This window comes from Indicator indicator, chromosome 15 (assembly GCF_027791375.1).
Source record: "Indicator indicator isolate 239-I01 chromosome 15, UM_Iind_1.1, whole genome shotgun sequence".
In the NCBI taxonomy this organism is placed as follows: domain Eukaryota; kingdom Metazoa; phylum Chordata; class Aves; order Piciformes; family Indicatoridae; genus Indicator; species Indicator indicator.
In genome coordinates this window covers 5,329,786-5,349,502 of record NC_072024.1, presented here as the reverse complement: position 1 = coordinate 5,349,502, position 19,717 = coordinate 5,329,786, and positions in this window count along the sequence as shown.

Here is a 19,717-nt window from a genome sequence, read left to right as displayed (position 1 = left end):
TGCTAAAAAAGCCTGGAGAAAACCATGATTGATATTATGCATTATAATCTAGCTGTATGTGATCTATGTTGAAGTTATGGAGTAGTGTGCATTGTACCATATAAAAGTCTAATGATAGTTAATGTTAGTTAATTAAGATGAACACTGAATGGTATTACCCTGTCTCATATGGGTATTAACATCATATTAGAGTCTAACAAAATATTATTTTAGTTAAAACCATATATACTGACTCAGCCTAGATGCTTCCCCAAAAAATAAATTCTGAATCTGATTAAACTGCCTATTTCAAACCCATATGATGCTCCTGGATCTCAACACAAAAAATAGGAAAACAGGCTATAGTCTAATAGGATAAGTGAGTCTTCTTTATTAAGTAAAAATACAGAGATAAGTTTATACTTATGTTTAGGAATTCTAGGACCATGTAGCAGAGATCTCCAGTCTGCTGTTGCAGGAAAATGCATTACATTATTCTGTTCAGAAGCTTAGCAAGCTCCATTTTCAACTGATAAGTTTTTTCTTCTGCCTTTTCACATCCTCCCATCCTGAACTCCTCCTAATGAATCACTAATCCAGAACGACATTTCTACTGTGGTATACAGAAGACATGATCATCATTGCATTGGATCCCAGGACAGCCCTGTGCCTTTTCACTGATCACAGGGTAATGTCAGTGTGCTCCTGCCTTGCCCCCGAGTATGACAGGAATGAACTGAGCATTTAGCTTTTTGTAATCTCAGGTGTATTTAGCTACAAGGAGTTACAGCCCCTTGAAGCAAGCTCACATCACAGATTGGTACATTATATGCTATTGAGGCAGATCAAAAAAGCACCTTTGACCTCTTTCCATTCCTGCACTGGAGACATGTCTGTACACACAAACATGCAAGGGACACAAGCATAGACAGGATTTTCTCCTTCCCTTGCACTCTTGAATGCAGCACAGGGCATCAATTAGATGTTCACAGTCTCTGGCAAAAAGCAGTATCTAAAGGGAGGTAGAAATATGTAGCAATGCAGGAGTACGTATATCCTTTAAGCACAAGAATATACATGTGATATTAAATGTGAGAAGAATTTAAAGAGATTGTATTGTACCTTTAATTAGCAGGTGGTGCTTCTTAGCTCTGTGAAAGAGATGAGCCCTGTTAAGTGATCTGGAGAAAAGCATAATGACTTCAGCACTCGGGTTAGGAAGGGCATTGCTATAAAGAGAGGAGGAGTATAAACCAGGCAAACTCTTCACATGGTTGTATTTACTGTGCTTAGTCTTATCAGCAGAGGCAGGTGGTCACGGGTTGGTTGGTGGAACCATGAAAGTAAAGCAAGGACCACATTTCCCAGAGCTTACATTTTCCAACTGTAAGAGCCTGTGGAAAGGCTCTTGAAGAGGAGTGGGAGTAAGAACAAAATTCACACTGTGTGGAGGAAATGGGGAAGGCAAAAAGCAGCCTTTATCAGGTCAAATTGCCTTTGAAAAGGAAGTTGAGGTCCATGAATGACAGGCATAACTTTTTCCTTGCTCTTTCCCTTCTGAGCCAACGTCTCTATGACTGAACACCTTTTTTCAATACCCTTCGGTTCTGTGGCCATTTGTTGCATATCATTGACTCCAGACAGTTTAGGAGTATGATGTTTGACCAAGAAATAAATGGAATTGCCATTAGAGTTCCAAGCACACTCAAGTTCAGCATGAATGAGTACTTTCTGCTGCAATGGTAGGTGTCAGAGAAAACTTGTTTCTGTTCTCGCAAAATGGAGAAGTCCAGGGGTCTGTGTCTTGGCAGGAAGGTGGCACCTCCAGCCTCACAAAATCTTTCTGCCACATGATGCTATCTAACTGTGTCTCTCAATATTATATTGTGCTGGAGGCCAGAAGGAGCCTTTTACTGATGGGTGTAATAGAGAAGGTCAGGCAGAGGGGCTGCATTGATTTTTAGTGCATTTGTATCAAGAGAAGCTTCACAATGCAAAAAGGCAACTGATTCTGGAACACACAAACATTACAACAATGTCCATGTTGAGTTTCTGTCAGCTCTTACCTCCTCAGAGTGTCCCTTGGTGTGATTTTTGAATGGCACTGTAAAGTACAGGACCCAGGTGCTGTGCTACAGAAGATAATATTCTGAGGGTAGTGTCCGACCCCTCTGTGAGCTCCAAAGGTAACTTTGCATTTGCCTGTGGGGCTCTCTCATAATTAGGCTATTCATGAGCTATGGGGGTTGCTTTCTACTTGTGAATGCCTTTTTTTCCCTTTGACTTATCTTTGATTCCTAGGAATTTATGTACTTTTATTCACTTCAGAATCCAGTAATGTACAAATCTCTTTTTAAGATCTGCAATATATTCATTCACCCCATGGGATGCCTCCCTGGGCCGATATTTGTTTTTTGTGTGTAAATATGCACAGAGGCCTCACTGCTGCTGACACATGAGAAGGGATCACACCGAGGTGACTGATTAGGAATCAAAATTAAAACTACCAATTGGCATTAAAGGTCACATCTTTATTAGAATTATTCATCCAAATACAACTATCTGCACACCAGTCTGTGGGGAGGGGCAATGGAGGATCTCTGTGAGTCTGACCTGATCCTGACCCAACTTACACCAACAGTGTGCTATTATCTTGAACAGAGCTTCTTCCAACTTACAGCAGAAATACAACTCATCTTGCACAGCCTTACTTCTCACCTTCTTTCCAAGAGCAGGACAAAGGAAGGAAAGGACACTTTAGGACTCTTGATCTTTGGGGAATGAGGTCTATTTTCTTTTTTCTCTCTTTTTACCCTCTATTCTGCATTATAAGTCACTTCACTTCTTACCCTGTTGGATGAAGTTCCATCAATACACTTGCTGTGGATGGGCTGCATTCCTGTGGCAGTCACTCAATACAGTCACAGGGTGATGCACTGAAAAGAGAGCAGGAAGATAAAAACAAATCAGTGGAATTAGAAGGATGAGTTCAGAAGGTGATTTTTGCCAGCTGATTAACTTTAAGGCTTTATCTTCAGGGATTGCATGTAAACCATGGTAAATGAAATCTAAGATGGAAACCTGCATAATGATTTGAAAAACAAGTGAGCATCAACTTTAAAAAGTGAGGGGAACGAACATGCAGGGGAAAAGGAAGAAAATGTGTAGAGCATTGCTGGGGATATGAACTAGAAAAAACTAATGGCCCTGTTATTCCACAATGAATGTACTGCAGTTACGGTTTCACTTGCCTTCAAGGTGTCCAACAGTAGTTGCTCCCAGAGACAGTCTATGAGATTGCACAGACCCTTGTGAAGATTATTTATGTTGCAGAAACAGGTTTGTTGAAGTTTATGTGGTCCAGACTTGGAAGATATTAAGATTGGTAGATAATATCCTTTATTAGACCAACAGATATGGTTATAGAGGTTCTTCTTCAGAGCTGAAACGGAAGCAGCGAACCTGCATGTGCACCAAAGTGGGTCCATGCTTCTCAAATTTATCAGCTGATCTAATAAAAGACATTTCTTCTCCCAGCAAGCCCTTCCATGATAACATTTATGGTTGCTCTTATATTCCTGTAACTGGGAACTTCAAACCACTTTAAAAACATTACACTAGATAGTATCACATCATCTTTATTTGGAAGTTAATTATTATTTTTTATCATCTTTAAAAAGTGAGGAAACTGAATTGAATAGACCTGTCCAAGATAATATAGGAAGTCTGGAGAAGAAATGAGTCTTGGTCCTTCTCCTTAGCCACAGCCCTGTGGTATGGAAGGGTCAAACATCTCTCCAGAACTGTTTTCCTTTGTGCCACAGGATGCATTTAAGGTTTTTTAAGGGCCATATGATGACTTTGAAAGATTGTCCTCAGGATGGTGAAGTTAAAGTAGCACAAAACTGCCTGTATAGAATAGAGTGCAAGTTTTAGGTGTTCCTGATGTATAATTGCTCTTCATTCTTGTATGAGAATGATGATGTTAATTTTAGAGATTTTAAAAAAAGAAGGAAACTTTCATTATCATACTTAATGGCCACATATTATTCAGTCATCTGCAGCCTTTCTAGATGCTCTATCATTTCTGATGTTTGAAGACATAATGCATTCTCTCTCTTCTAGAGAGGCACAGATACACATGTAAACACGATTCAGGTACTATGTTGCAGTCTCTTCGCATCTATTTATTGGTGGAGGAAACAAAGGGAGGGAAAAAATTGTGTTTCTCCAAGAACAGTTTGGAATGAGTTTTTGAGGTAGTTCATGGGAAACAAAAATATTTACAGGCCTATCATTTGTTAACTGGATCTGTGCAAGCAGCTCAGGAGCAGGGCTTTCAAACTGTTATTCCTTATTGTCTGTCTGAATTCATCTTTCTAACCACAGGGCTCTTAAGTGATGCAATTCCCAAAGCTAAATGCACATACTGTGTGTGTCTGCAGATCCTCATAATGAGGGTGGCTACCATGTGCAATACCATGTAAACACCTCTCTTCCTCTAGTTTCTAGAAAAATAAAACCGACCGAGATAAAGTTCCTGTTGGTACATTTCAAATGCAAGGAATGTGTCGAAAGTCTCCCGAGAAGTCGGGTTTCCTTTATGCCACAGCAGTGAAGAAGCAAAATGTGTTTTCTTTCTTTCACTTTGTCAGAATGCAGCGCTAAAGTCTGGGGGTCAGGACCAGTGTCAAATAAACAACTTTACTGTTTTGAATTTTTTAAAGGTTGAAGCTCCAGATAAAACAACTGCCGTTTGCACACAATATGCCCTGTGATCACATGGCATGATTGATGATAAGTCAAAACAAATTTTGTTTGTTCAGCTTTAAAGTGAATGTGGTGCTCGGATTTTTCTGTGGTTTTGAATGTTATTAGACAAACAAGGTGCACATATGGGATGGAGTAAAGGTAGAGGCCTATTTCACCAACAACGTGTTTCCTTTCCGCACTGCTGCGTCATCGCCTAAGCCACCCTGGTCTGGCACAGCAGCTCCTTCCACTGCGGGAATGTTTTGCAGCTCTCAAAGTCTCAGTTGTGATTTGGGCTGCTCCTGTCTCCCAGGAAGGCTGTGAACTGGAACAGGAGGTCTTTCATCCTCAGGGCTGGGCTCGTGGGAGCTGGTGGGTGCAGGAAACAGCAGGGAAAAGATAAAATGTTGCATCTCTTACCCTGCTGCAGTGGTGAGTGCAGCAGCACCGTGCTCTGGATGTCATAGCATCCACCAGGGCAGGGCTTCAGCAAGCAATCTCTCACTTAAGCCCATAGTGTGGTTCTATGGTCACCATTCACATCAGGAAGCATGACTGTGATTTAATATTTAATATATAGCATCTCTGTTGTCCTCCCAGCATACAGATACTACCCAGGTATCATTTTGGAGCTCTCCTTTAATTTGAAGTCTCATCCAGGAGAGGTGCTTTCACACAGGACTGTGTTTTGCCACCCTTCCTCATGCTGAGTTCATCCCTTCCTTTCAGTAGGGTATGAAATGGATGGAAGCATGACAGACAGTTAATTCAGCTTCTCATTGCCTCCCAGAGGGGTGTAAGCCTGACCTTGCAGCAGTTGGTGGGACACCTGCATGTGAGGAAATATAACTGTAGACCCTGATAAGAGGCAGAGGCATGTTGTCTTTGTGCATGTTGGAATTTGTATTTGTCTTCATTTGTGTGCAAGTGCAGGGAGGAGGCCACAGCATTGCAGATGGGAGGATTTTATGGTTTTACTGCTGAGCTAAAATAGCAGGTTGAAAGTATAAAGGGAAAAAACATTGAAGTACACAGTTATTTGTCAGTTGTCCAAGAAAGCTGGGACATTTTGTGATATTTGTTTTCTCTTAAAAAAATAGAATCAATTTTTCTTAAAATTCTGTTTGAAAATAAGAGTAAACTAAACTTATACGTTTTCAAAGAGGAAATCAAACATTCTGTCTTTTTTTTTTTCAATAGCAGTAGAGTTCAACTGAAAGCAACAATTGTTTTCAATTTTTCTTAAGGAAATATCACACCAATTCATTGGGAAAATACACATGGGGTCATTTTTTTTGAAAGAGTCAAAGATTCCCTCGAGAAATCTCAGTAATTTCCTAACACCACTATCATTTATCCTTGGCCTTTCTTAAATATATTTTTCAACAATTCCTAGTATAGCCCCTTCCACTGAAACACTTTGTGTTAGAATGAGACATTTGTTATAAATATTAGTGCATCTAATTTGATTTTTATTTTGAATTCTTGCATGCAAAAACTTATTGAATGGGATCTCATAAATAGCAAGGTACTGGGTGATTAATATTTTGAAATTAAATGTTTATTCGTCAAAGGAGTTAATGCTATTTAGAGAAAAAAGTTGATGGTTAATTTCATCCCACTTAGTGTATTGTAATTATATGATTACCTATAGAAACTTCAGAGTATGGGTTTTGAAAAGATCAAAGTTAGTGAAAAGTCAGCATGTAATTAGTTTCTTGCTTTGGAGCATTAGGTAGAATTACTGCAAAGAGGCAAAACTATCATTTTATAGAGACCCTTAGGAGATTTATAATGATGGTAGACAAATATATGCATACAATATCAGTTGGTGTGCTAAAATTTAATTTTAGTGAGGAAATGTGGTTGAAGGTGATCACAATACATGGGGATGTTCTTATTTTAATATTGGTGGATGTTATTATTAGAGAATCATATCAAAAGATATGTCACCAGGGAGAAAATATCATTTATAAATCACTAATGAGTAGCAAACAGTGTTTAGCTTGGAGGTATAAGACATCTTTTCACAATGTGCATTTATGATCAAACACAAAAGATCAAGTGGGGGAAGAAAATGAACAGTAGATCTATATTTTATCTTTTAGTTCTCAGCAATATTTTTGATGGCTAAATGGGGTTATACAATGGACACATTGAATCCTACCCTCTCTATGAAGGCAGAAAGAGCCCTTTTTAATGTATAACAAAGAGCTCACATTTTGGCCCTAAAACATTGTTATCTTTTTAAAAAATTCTTAATAAATAACACCCCAGTTCTAAGATAGTCTGTGCTCCAATATTTCAAGGGAGGAGGAAGTGCTGCAGTCAAAACATGAGGTCACTGGAGGGTTGGGATTTTCAGGTGCTGGATTTCTTTCCTCCTTGAAGCACAAACCCTTAGATCAAGCCACTCAACTGCCAGAAGCATTGGTTAAAGGCTGCCAAAACTGCTAACAGTTAACTGTGGTTCTATTTCCATGCCCTAACCAGCGCTTCACACCCCTCTATATCACAAATAGAGATGAATTGTCACATTGGGTCCACCTGTGCACACATGAATGTCCAGAAGCCTTCTGCAAGAACTTCAGTGGGTTTGTGCTTGAGCCTATTACATGAGAGAGAGTACTTTCAAGAAAGAGCCCTTAGAACAGCATACAACATATCAGGACTTCTTTGTCCGCCCAGAATATTTCATGGATGTGATTTCAGCATGGAATGGAAACATATGAGGTACCTGGTGGCTAACTGTTGTAAGATCTAATGGAATAAATGAGGAGAAAATTGAAGCAGGGATGTGTAGGAGAGGGATTGTCATGAAAGACAGTACAAGGATTAAAGTAGAAAAAGAAAAGCCAGTAGAGAGATTGAGATGGGAGTCGGGAGAAATATGGATAGAAAGGAAAGAAGAACTGGAGAGCAGATACAGAGAATAAGAACTACCACAGTACCTTTGATGAATAGGCAAAAAGAAGGTGGTGGCTTAGGAGTAGCAGCACTTAAAGGTAGCTCTTTATCCTTCAATAAAAGGTAGCTCTTTATCCTTCAATAAATTGTTACACATTACATATCCTGGAAAAAAATAATAATAAAGAGAGGAGCTTTTGCAAAAATATAATACCTATGAACCAGAGGAAAAAGCTGAGCCATTATTCTGAATTACTACAGATCCAAAGGTCAAAGGGAAGATGGACTTGTGTAAATAAATTAGGCATTTGTTTTAGTGCCTATAACTGTGAGCCATTACTTCAGTATTGCTACTATATTTGTCCAATACATATGTGAGATATGACATGAGAATCATCATAAAGTATTCAGGACATAAAAAGTTTATTTGTGGATAAAGCAGATAAAGCAGGGGGTTTTATTGTTTTATTTCATGTATATTAATTTGATCTAAATGCTTTGCTCTTTATTCTTTCTCCTTTATTAATGTCTCTTTTCATGCTGGAGTAAATTATCACTTGATGCTATCATATAACAAAATGAGTAAATATATATCAAGGATTCCAGAACTAAACTCCTATTTACAGTAGATCAGAAAGTGGAATAGCTCATTTGCCTTATCTTGCAAAACGAGATACCCCTTCTGCATTTACCCCTTTGGCTTTGTTTTTACAGCCCTAAATTTGGTCTGGAAAATATCCTTTATGTACTGTTTTCACAGTCACCTACACCTATTGGTAATGTCTGTAGGACAAACCAGTACAGGAGGATGCTCAGCTAGCAGCATCCAGCCTCAGCATGAAACAAAAGGATGCACACACACCCACGCACGCAGAGCAGACTGAAGCACAGGGAGGTTGCTATCACAGTGAGCGAGATTCTTAAACTAAGATTAACCTTGAAGCTCAAATGAGATAAAAACAAATAGAAATTTCTCCACAGGAATAAGAGCTTATTATAAAAGGAAAGTATTTCATAACTCGCATAACTTTAATTAAGGAAAAAAAAGGCTGTCAGGATATATTCTATCTCAGCAGCCATATGTTTAAATGTGTGCTCAGCGAGGTGCACAGAAGGTGTGCAACTCTCATTATTAACTAAGTAGGTCTGCGTGTGCAACTTCCTAGAAGTACTGACAGTATTGCTCATACATTTACATGATGCTCATCCTTTGCCCATTAGGTATCATCATGTCTGCACTGTACTGAGGGAGCTGAGCTGTGCTGGTATAAATCGAAGGAGGTCTGCCCTGTAGCAGATCCATGCCACTGGAGTGGGATTTCGAGAAGGAAAAAAATTAAACATAAGGAAAGGTAGTAGATAAATTGGAAGTTGAGAACTCTTTTGGACAGAGAGGCATCTAGGTGCCCTTCTCATTCTACTAAATAGAATCACAGGATCATTAAGGTTGGAAAGGTCCTCTAAGCTCACCAAGTTCAACCTTCCACCCAACACCTTCATGCCCCAAAGTGCCTTATCTATTCATATCATTAACACCTCCAAAGATGGTGATTCCACCACTTCCCTGGACTTCCAAAGCCTCACCAAATGAAGCAGAGAGGAGAGTTTATAGCAATCCAGTGCTTTCAGTCAGTCAGGCCACCTTCCAAAAGGGCACTATGGTTTTGAGAGAGGTTTGGAATATCTGAGGTTCCAGGTGCCCTTTGGAACCACGTGCTTCCTATTTGCTGTTTGGAGGCTGAAAATAGGTTGACTGTTGGGAATTGAGCCTGCAGGAGATGTTGTAGAGAGCACTGTTGATGAGATGTTTGTCATGTTTTCTGTTGAGGAAATCTGTCAAGATTTCCTCAGTACTATCATCACCCACTTGGCTGAACATTAGGATTGACAAAGGGGTAAGAAAGTTTTATCTGTTACTGAAACTACTCTGTACACCAGGATCTTTCTCTGCATCCATTGGAGTCATAGTTCTTGAGTTTTGAAGCAGTTCTGAGGAAATACCCAATTTTGAGTCGAGCTGCATATGCATGTTGGTGTAGAGTGGTATAAAAAAGGGAAACTGGCTTACGACTGTCTAAACCTATAAATCAGACTTTGGAAAAAGGGAATGATGGAGGAATCAGAAGCAACTGTGAATGGCTGGTCTTTCCTGTGCTTTTTTTTGGATAGACAACAGGTCTTGAGAAAATCTGAAGCAAACTGCAGTGAGGCAGAGAACACAGCATCAGGACATGTTGCCATAAGGTCAGTGAACCTCAGTGTGTCCTCAGCTACATCTCAGGCTGCTCTTGGAAGCAGCTGATGAGATTTCTCACTGCTAGAAATCAATGCAGACATGGGTTTATTCTTGCCAATATATAATCCAACACTGCTCCAGTAAACTGTATGATCCAAGTAGGGCTCTTAATGGAGGTTTCTTTGTTGATCCAGAGACCTTGCAAATAGAAAGGTGAATAATTATATGTACTCTGTCAATTATCTGACTTTGGATCAGCTGGTAGTCTACATATGAATTTGTAATGAATCTAGAATGAATCTTTGGCATCAGTCTGAATAAGTAGAAAAGCACAGAGACCTGGACTTGGATGAAAATTTCTGAATCCATAGAAAAACTGAAGAAGAGGAGGAGGATGCATGAATAATGTCCCCTAGAAACCATGACTATTTTGTAAGTGGGATGAATGACTTAGGGCGTGACATAAGCCTCATAAGAAGAATTAGAAGGCATTTTGTGAAATCAGGGTGAAGGCAGGCTGGCACAAATTGTTCCATGTGTTGTTCCCTCCAGTGCTGACACCCTCAACAAAACTGTTTGCTGGCAACAAATGGTTGTGAGATAGCTGCAAAAAAAATAGAAGACATGTCTGGTATCTCAAATCATCCCTCAGAGATCTTGATATGCATTGCTCCCAACAGCACTGTGGCTGAAATCTTTGGTTCTGATGTGGTTGTAGCTTGTGATTGTTAAAGCATCTTTCAGGCCAGGAAGGATCCATAAAAACTGCTTCATTAAAAAGGGATGCTGGAGTGCCTTCAGAGATTACAATTTCCATAGCTACACTTTTTACCACCCCATGGCAGTATACTTGGATGAGTTTTTTAGGGAAAAAAAAAGAGCTGAGAATTATTGATGGCTAACATTCAGGGGCACCTCACGACATCAGCACTGAGAGATGGTGAAGGTCATTCTGCAGGGACCATAACCATGTATAGAGCAAAGTCATTGTAGGCATTTATCCCAGAGACTATCCACAGGACAAGAGGTACAGTGAAATACTTGCAGGACAAGTGCTCAAAGAGCCACTATGCCACACCTTGTGATTACCCTGAATTGAAAGGTTAGAAATGGTCCCAAAATCTTGGACTTTCCATTACCACAGCAGTCTCCAAGCTACCCTGAATCTTGAGATTCGGATATTTCAGCCAGCAGAAAGCACTTGTACTGTCTGGTACTGTCCTCATTACCACTTGTGTGGCAGAAATCTCAGTGGTATCAGAGGCTGGTTTGAAGTCCTTCTGTTGAGAACAGGTAAAAAAAATAAAATAGGAACACAACTTTTTTAAACAAGAGAAAAGAAAAGCATCCTTAGCACAGTGATGCTGCATTTCCCCAGAGACTGGAGCCAGCTGACTCCTGTTTAAGTTCAGATTTTCCCTAAAAAGCTTCATGAAGATGTTTCCCTTTTGAAGTTCAGGTATTCTTTCACCAAGCCCTTGTCTGAGAAATCAAGCAGCAAAGATGTTTGGAGGGAAACAATGCAGTGAACATTCCTACAGTAACAGGAAGTTCCCTAATCACAACAGCTACATGAAACTGTATCTTGTGTCATTTAGGACTGGTTGTGGGATCTGGCATTCAGAGTCTGTCGCCTGTTTAGAAGAAGTCTGCCTCAATCAGTGTCACTGCTGGCCACAGCAGTCTGTGTAGGTTGCTGTCAATCCAGCTGTCTTTGTTTTAAAATGCTATTTTGTTTGGTTGTTTTTTTTTTTCATTTCTTTTTTCTAAGACAGCCACCACATCAATGTCAGGGTCTGACGCTGCATCTTACTCAGACATGAGAGATTCACACAGGCTGATCATCAGTGGTTTAGGTTACTTCCTTAGATGAAAGCACCCCTTCCTAACACTGCGTCTCCAGGCTTCTGCAACACTCAACAGAAAACCCTTCTTTGCAGAGTTTTTCTGACTGTGAGTCTTGAGCAGAGCAGCTGAAGGAATATAAAAATTCGCATATCCTGTATCCTCATCTAGCAAGCAGTAAAATCTGCTTGCTAATACACACCTTCCAGCTGGTTTTGTTCTTTATTGCACTGGGCTGCAGCACTAGTGACAAAGCTTCTGAGAAGTGGTAGGAAGATGGAGAATGCTGCTATCTAAAGCAGGCATTTAGAAAGGGCTGGGCCTCCTGCTAAAGCTCTTTTGCACTTCTGTATTTCTCCTGCCTTTGCAGTGAAGCATTGGGTGTCCCTGAACAGTGACTGTAGCCTTTGACAACTCCAAAGCAAGGGGAGACCGAGTTATTAGTTAAGCTATGCTGATCCTTTCATGCTGGAATACTGTACAGAGCTGTAGATAAGTCAGCACAACATGGCACAGTGCAGTTGGCAACTTAAATTTGATGTTGTGAGCCTTGCTCTTCCCATACCTGGAGTCTTTTCCTTCACTTCAGTTGCAGAAAAGGGAGAGAGAGCTTTTCCAGGAGGCTGTCTCTGGCTGTGCTTTGAGCCTAGGGTACAAAGAATTGCAAGCACGCTGTGTACTTGTGGGTTTTCCATTGAGTTTGGTCATGCCGTGGTATCGTTTGGTGGTGATGTGGATGAGAGCATCCATGGGTCACAGAATAATTATCCTTACTGTCAAAAGAAAAAATAGGAAAGAATCCCTGAGAGCGGCACTTGCAAGTGAGATGCTTTTCCAGTCTCCAAGCCATGCCATGGAGGTGAGGTTGCTTGGACCCGTTGCCATAGACTGTATCTCATGTGGTTATTTCCATACTGCTACTTTGGACAGAGGAATAAGTTCAGACAAAATAAAACCTGACCTTTGCCCATTGCTCTGACCCAGTGCTTTCCTGCACTATGAAAGGCCATCTCAGCTTTATTTCCATGGTTCCCAGTGCTTCCTGGTCCATCAGGGATGGGAACACCAGTGCCCTAGCACTGTGAGAAAGCTGACTTGACCTGAACCTGACCAGAAACAGGAAGTAATAGAAATCTCATGAAAAAAAAAATCTTTTCTCCTGAGATCGTCTGCCAGGGGGTCATTTTCTGAACTCTCCCTTTCCCTGGTGTAACCACTGAGTTTGTTTACAGTAGTGTAATGGAGCACAGCCTTAATTATGGAGGTTCCCCTACAGCTTTGTACAAGAGTCGAGCCTGAGTGTGTGTCCAAACCAAATCTACAGAGCTTTTGAGCTTCTTCTATCCTTAATTATTTGTGGGTTTTGGATATAGACCAAGAAATTAGTTCATATCCATCTACAATTTTCTCTTTGTTTGATTGGCTTGAGGGCTGGAATTAAGAAAGAGAATTACCTAGAATAATGCCATCTGTATCCCACATAAAAAGAATCCAACCAGAAGCAGCAATGCAATGTTTTTTATACTGTATGATATGATAATACATAATGACACACTGTACAAACCAACACATGGCTTCCACGAATACCAGTGAGGTTTCTCTTCAAGGAAAAAGTAATGAAATGGAGCAGACCTCAATCCAACCACAGCAGTACCAACCTGAGCATCCACCAGGGACATAATCAGAAATCACATACTCACTGCTGAGGAGCTATAATTAAACTAGATTTAATTTTAATGGAAATTCTTCCCAGAAAAAAAAAAGGGGGGGGCAAAAAAATAAAAACACAACACAAACCACACAATGATGTTCCCCAACCCCCACCCTCTCTTAATGTTGTTCCACTCTTCCAGGCTTTATGGAAATAGTTACAGGATTCATGTGTTTTGCAAGCCCAAATGTTTTCAAAACAAATAGAACATCTTTTAAAATGAAATTAATAAATCTTTTACATTCATACTCAAAAGTCAGTCATGCTGAGGTTGTGTGGGTTCATCAGCATCAGATGCTTCCTGCCGGCTGGTGCCTCCACCCAACACATGTTTTAAATAATAATCAAGCTCAGCCTTTGCAATTATATTTTTGCCTTAATGCTGTTGTATAGTAATGGTTCTTTTATCCTACTTTTATCTCTCAACTTTATGTCAGGCAGTACCACTCCTGTCTAGGGATGTGAAAAACCTGATAACCTTAAGAGGATTAATACTGACGAAATGTGCTTTATTAGTTTGGATTTGTTTTATTAGTACCCTGCAGTTTGATTAGGACTAGGAAGCAGTCAGAATATTGTTTGCCCAAGCAGAGAGAAAATAGCACCAAGCAGAGAGTTAAATACATATCCGTTGCCTGGGCCAGGGCTCTCACAAGCACACCAGCTCTTCCTGTGTCTCACTCAGCCCCTCTATTTACAAAGGCACAGGCCTCTTGGAAACAGAAAACAGAAACCCAGAACAGCTTCTCCAGTGCAAACACACACAGCTCAACTCTGCTGAGCACCACATTATTCATCTGTCAAGGAGGGATGACCCAGACCACTCAGTCCATTTCCACAGCATGTAGCTCCTGTGATGTTTGGAGAAGCCCAGGTTGGTCTGGTGCCCCGGATGTGGCTGCTTCTGGGCTAATCTTGTTCCTCTGGGGCTTTTTCCCCAAATCTACTCTCTTTCACATTTCTCTCCATGACCACACTTGGGCATGCTGTGATCATGTATAATCCCTGTCCTGACATACCTGGGGAAGCAAAGGCATGAGCTTTGAGGTGTTTTTCCCACTGCTCAGTTCACCTTCCTGCTGGTACAGTGTTGGGCAATGCTTTCCAGAGGAAGACTGGACAAATCCACCTGGCAGTGACACCCTGTGGACTGTGTTTATGCAGAAGTGATGAAGTATTGCACAGAAATATCTTGTTACCTTCTCCTTGGGACAAATTAGCTCAGCCTGAATTAAGTGCTGGTTTGTGTAGAAGTCAAACTCACTAGGTTAAAATTAGGCTGGGTATTGTGCCACCAGCTGGGTATTGTGCCACCAGCTGGGTGTTGTGCCACCAGCTGGGTATTGTGCCTCTGCACAGCCTCATGATGGTCCTCACTGGGTGCTCATAGAATGCCATTCAGAGAGTGCTTTGATAGAGAGAGGTTTAGGCATATTCTTGATGATTCTCCAGCAATGAGGCTGGCATCTGTAGGAGAAAGAAATGTGGTTAAATATATTCCTACATGTGATAGGTGCATGGAAAACCCTTTTTTTTTTTTTTTTTGGCAGAAAAAAATTGGAATGCAACTGGGCAAGCTACAGACCCACGCTCCCTCTGCCAACTTTTGTAATAATAGGAAGCTAGTTACAGTAAACAGTGGTAAATAACACACTCATGAAATCCAGTGGGGAATAAATGATTTGTTCTTATACAGGAAAACAAAAAAAAAACCAAAAAAGAAAAAGGAGACATAGCTCTACTTTTTAAATACTGTTGTGCCCCACCCACACTGTCTCCAGTATATCCCATAACAGTGTTGGCTCTTGAGAAAAAATGCATATAATGACTGGACTCAGTCATCTTGCACAGAAGCATGAGTAGATAATAAAACAAAGTTGCTGGCTTACCAAAAATTTCACATTCAACTCTTTGCAACACATCCATTCACCACTCACTTTCTCCAGTTTTACATCTAGAAAGAGTTTGGTGGCTGCATTTATTCATGATTCCTGAGAATGGAACCAGGATGAGCACAATGTTATTTCTATCTGTGCCCAATATGTATAATACATAACTTACAAAATATTTATCTGTGTTTCCTCCCACCCACTACTCTGTTGCATTCACCACTGCCTGGGATGAGAGGCAGAAGACACAGCAGATAAATGAAGATTGGAAAGGATGTTTACTTGAGGGAGATTTGCTGTGAGTTATGAAAAAGTCTTTTTAAGAAACTGCTTTCCAACATTTTTCTAGAAGTAAACAACAAGTTTAGTTATCCTAATAGATTATTCCAGTGCCCATAAAGGCTCTGTTGCTTTTTCTACTATGAGCTATTTTTATAATTAGAGAGTTTTTCCTTATGCTCTCTAACTGAAATGTGAGCCTGCAACTTCTTCTCATATCCCCTATAAATGGGGAGAAGAGTTTATTTCCTGCCCCTGTGCAAAAGCCTTTTAACATCTGACATCCCCTCTTTATACCCTGACCAGCCCCAGTTCTCTCTCTTCCCTCAGTCTTTTGCCCCCAGTGATGGTCGCTGCTGTATTCTTTCCAATTAGTCCTCGCTCTCTTGAGCACAATGCTGAAGGCCAGATGACAAGACTCAAGCCAAGCTCCCCTCTGAGCATGATGGTTCTTTTTTTTCATGTCAGGATGACTTGTCTCACATCCACCTTGTGACCTCCTCCGCATAAAGCCGGACAAGTCAGAGTAAGATGACAGAATCCAGGTGTCGTGTTCCAGGGCTAAAGTGGAGAGCAAAAGTGGCTGTCTTGAAATAAAAGCAATGCAAGAAGAAGCAGCCTCTTCTGTTTCTCCTTCTTCTTCAGCCTAGCTGTTACAGTCAGGGTCTGATCTGCAAACATGTCCTTCCTGTGAGGTTCAGACCACAAAACTGACTGCTTGCCACATTCTCCTGTTGTTTTTACTTGGGTCACTGTATGAATCTAGTTTATCACATCTAGCCCTGTGCTAAACATTGTTAGTGTTGAGCAATCTATGAAGTCAGAAACTTCCCATGGAGAGTTTTTCTTTGCTTCATCCAGAATCCACCAACCCATAGAAATGTACACAGCATGGTCCCTCAAATGGTCCTCCCTTGTCACCTCTGGGAAATTCTGCTACTTCATTCCTGAACTCTTTCACAACTCTTGGTGTCTGTTGGGGAGGGCAGGTTGTGTTGTTGAGCCCCTGGCTCCCAGCTTTCCTGGGTTTCTCTTTAGTCCAGAGAGGAGAAATATTTCCTTCCAGTGCTCTTCTGAGCTCTTCCCAAAAAAAAAACAAGGAAAGAAACCTAGAAGATAGGGAGGTGATACTGCCATGGTGAGCAATGGCACTGCTCTTGCTTCTGCAGAGAACACACCATCACTTACTGGAAGGTGAGGTGAAGTACTGGCTGGAGTCAAGGGAAAAAACATTTTGGGTCTGGGATTTCATCCAGGTCATGTAGATGGTGGATCAAAAGGAGCAGTCAGGACTCTGTGCCTATTCATGCACTTGGAGCAAAAGCAGGGAGACAAAGAGGCTCAGCACTGCCAGGAAGGACCATAAGTCCCATCTTAGCTGACCATGAGTCCCATCTTAGCTTACCATGAGTCCCATCCCACTGCAGCAGCATTTCCTAGCGCTGCAGTGTGCTCTGGGTATACTCCCTTCCCTCAGCTCCCACTGGGACCATTTACTGACCTCACCGGTAACTGATCTGCCATTGTATGAGGCACAGAAGATGAAATAATTAATAAATAAATAATAAATAACTCAGAAATAATCTTTTCTCACATAAAAATCCATGTTCCTGAGGAAAAGTACACATAGCTAAGGCCAGGAATAATCCTTTCAATTCCAGCAAAAGCTCTGATTCCCCTCTTTTTTTTTTCTTTTTTTTTTTTTTTTTTTTTTTTTTTTTGTGTAAGTCACAGACTCCATTTATCTCCTCCCATAATATCATGCATAATAAAAACAGGGCTTCCTCTGAAAATCTTTTGTTTTCCAAAAATATGAAGAGGTCCAGGGAGAGCCTCCAAGATCAATTTGCTATCTGATTCCAAACAGAGCTGAACAAAATCTCTGGTTTTCTCCACTGCCAAATATTTGTGGTGACATGCAGGATCTGCCCCTAATGTCAGCAGGAATATCAACAAAACATTTCCAGCATGTTTTCACAAATTTGCCATCAGTTCCCAGGCCATTTGGTGAAACTCTACAGACGTGGTGGGTTTGCTTCGTTAAAACCAGCCTCAAAGATTTAAGGAAAATAGCACCCGATGACTTTTCACCACCTTTCTTGTCTTTTTCACAGACTCTTAAATTGCTATGTGATTCCTTCAAAATGTTCAAATAATCACTCCTGCTTTGATTATAAACAAAGAAAACTTTAATTTGTCTCTTCAGCCAAATTCAGGAAAATCAGATCCCCCTGCTCAGTTGGAGAGGAAAAGACAAACAAACGTAATGAAGCCAGGCAGATGAAAAAAAATGTACTGATTAATGGAGAAAAACAACTTGCATTGCACTTTTTTTCAAGCCCAGTTGTCCTTCTACCAACCGTCTAAGCAGAAGGCAAAAGTGAAAGTGCAACCACTTCTCTGTTCCTTTCCTTCCTGTGGCAACCTGCCTGCACCAGGGTGGTGGAGCTGTGCTTGGACCTTCTTCCCTTGGAGGTGGATGTCCCTTCAGCCTAGCTGTTCCCCCTCTCTCTGGCTGGTGTTTTCCATGAAAACAACAGCTGCTGCTGTTATGTTCCAGGTGATGCTCAGACCAGCTGGTGCCCATCTCATGCTCACAGAGAGATGGATGATGCTTGGTATTTTGGGAAACCACACCTGACATCTTTGCTCCTTCCTAAGCATGGAATGGTAGGAGCTGAGATTGCTGGGAAAGCCAGTGCTGAAATAATTCAGCTGTAGAGAAATTTAGGAGAGGCTGACCAAGGATGCCCCGAGAGCATCCCTCCCACCCCAGCTCTATGTCTGCTCCCAGCCCTTGTCACTTGCCCAAGATGTGCTCAGCAGCTTTGGCAGAGGTGCCCTCTGGGTTCAGAAGTGTTCTCAGGGAGGGGTTTTACCATTTCATGGTCCATGTCTTTAGAGTGGAAAAGACACTCTCCCCATTTGTAGTTAATGCTTTTGCTGCCACAAATGCTCCAGGAATAGCCTCTTACAGGCTTGAGTCTGAGAATCAACACATGCAGCAAGTTTACAGATCTGATGATTTCAAATATCACATCACTCTAGAAGCCACCAAGTCCATCAGAGCTAATGTAAACCTCTTCCTTGCTGTAGTTCCTCTTGAGGTACAGCTAAATGCTGCAGCCACATAACTGTGACTGAATGCACATAATAGGTATTTGTGCATGCAAATGGACAGTTATACGTGAGCAAGTAATTACCTGATTTGCATGCCCAGGCATGGTAATTCAAATGTAAATTAGCTGTGCAGATATACTTTGCATGTACAGTTGCCTATTTATATTTTTAAAGTATATTTTTGTCCAGCCAAAAGGCTCTTTTACCCCCCTGACTGTGCAGGGTACATGGTGCATACTTGCATCTGCCCAGGGGTGAATGTCATCTGTATGCGTGTCTGTGGGAGAACTGCTCTGCCCAAACTGGAGTTCAACTTTATTTACAGAAAGCAGCAACAAAGGGTTTCTGTCTTAACACCCACCAAAATCAATGCAAGTCTTTCTGATGACTTAAACGGGCTTTGAGTCAGGCCCAGATGGAGCGAAGATATTTCTTAAATTATTTTTAACGGAAGAAGTGTCGCACACAAATATGTGAATAGATTAGCAGAGACATCTGCAAGTCTCTGTAAACTAGGGGTGATTATACAGCTGCATGTTCATAGCTTTAAAGTTCCCTTATCAAAACTTGCAAAATTATTTTGATGATGCAGAAGTCAATAAAATATTTACTTAGAGGAAAATTTTTGCTTCTGCATTTGCAAACTTCAAAGCAACGCACAAACCGTGATTATATTTTCCAGAGTTAGCAATGATGTGTTTTTCTACAATACTATTGGTGTATGCAAATAATTACTTTTTTTCTTTTTGATACAATTTCATTATTTGCATTGCTACCAGTGGCTCACCAATAAAGGCGAGCATCACATTAGGATTCATGACAGTTTTCACATTGTATTATCAATATGTGGAAATAATTGTCTGCTCCAGGATTAAATTACATTATTGTGTATCTTTTTCATGCCTAATAAATAATGATGGATGGCTTTTATTTTCATCACCACCTGCAACCATTTAGTCACCTCTTGATTGTTGAAGATAAAATAATAAAAGGCAAGTG